Raw genomic sequence first — 1,136 nt, forward strand, 5'->3', positions numbered from 1 at the left:
CTTAATACATTGTGAGACTCCTCAGTTGCTGGGTCTTATTTTATTCAGGTAAATTTCCCCTCAAAGTTGCTATGTTTTTCAGAAATTGCCTAATTATCAGCTTATCAGCTACACGTGGTTCAAATTTCGAATGATTTTAATTATATTCATAAGCCATTGGCAATGAATATCATTTTATCAGTGACGTATCAGGAAGTGAAGCCATAGAGGACCCGTTCACAATTGTGTAGGGCCTTCGTGTAGACTGAGAAACTGGGAGGGACTGGGTCTAGAACTAGGACTGTATCAGCAACCAGCACTCTCCAACTTACAACATACTCATTGTAGGGGGCTGCTCTTAGGTAGTGTCTTGCTGCCTGGTGATGGTGTGCCTGGTGATGGTGTGTGGATAAAAATGGAAAAGCTAACTATATGCAAATGCTGTAGAGAGATCGGGACAAAGAGCTATAGAACATTTGACATTAATTTTGAAGTGAGTTATAATGATTGTGTGAGTAGATTAACAGAGGGAAAGGTGCGACAATGATTATCATTATTTTTAATACGGGATAATTTTAATATTATTTCATGAAATTGTTGGTTAAATTATTTTAAATTAATTTTAAGACAATGTGGAATTGAAACAGTGCTGCAGCACTAGAGGAGGCTCCTCCCATTGGTATGTATTTACTACAAAGAATATAAAACATTGAGGGCTCCGCCTCCTGACTTCACCTTCCAGTCACACCCAAACGTATGTACATGCAGACAAATTCTTGTGAGTAAGGGCTTTGCTCAATTACTAATATTAATCATATTTATTAGTTTATTTTTATTAAGAGACTGGAGTGAAGACTTCATCGACTCCATTACAGGAAGATAGTTACATTGCAGAAGAAAAAGCATGAAGCAATCAAAGAAAGAAGATGAAGATGAAGGAAGAGGTAATTGAATATCAATATAAGAATTATTAGTATTGATGTCCTTATGCTGTGTAGAAAGCTTGAGCTGATTCCAACTTAATTTATTTCGAGTTAGGATCATTTTTTTAATTTGCCAAAATCTGAAAAATTCCTTGATACCATGGTTTTTCAAAAAAATGACTCTGAAGTTACTCCCAATTTTTATTATATCTTTTGATACACATTGATGCCCTT

The 1,136-nt window shown here is 35.5% G+C and overlaps 1 long non-coding RNA gene across 1 annotated transcript; it reads left to right on the forward strand.

Moving 5' to 3' along the window:
* The first annotated feature begins 248 nt into the window (after positions 1–248).
* LOC109592212 (uncharacterized) lies at positions 249–881 on the forward strand. The gene is made up of 3 exons (XR_002190233.1): positions 249–472; positions 607–757; positions 805–881. It is a non-coding gene; the product is annotated as an uncharacterized LOC109592212 (long non-coding RNA).
* The last annotated feature ends 255 nt before the right edge of the window (positions 882–1,136 follow it).

Source organism: Amphimedon queenslandica, unplaced genomic scaffold (genome assembly GCF_000090795.2).
Source record: "Amphimedon queenslandica unplaced genomic scaffold, v1.1 AMPQUscaffold_5970_Cont22068, whole genome shotgun sequence".
In the NCBI taxonomy this organism is placed as follows: Eukaryota; Metazoa; Porifera; class Demospongiae; order Haplosclerida; family Niphatidae; genus Amphimedon; species Amphimedon queenslandica.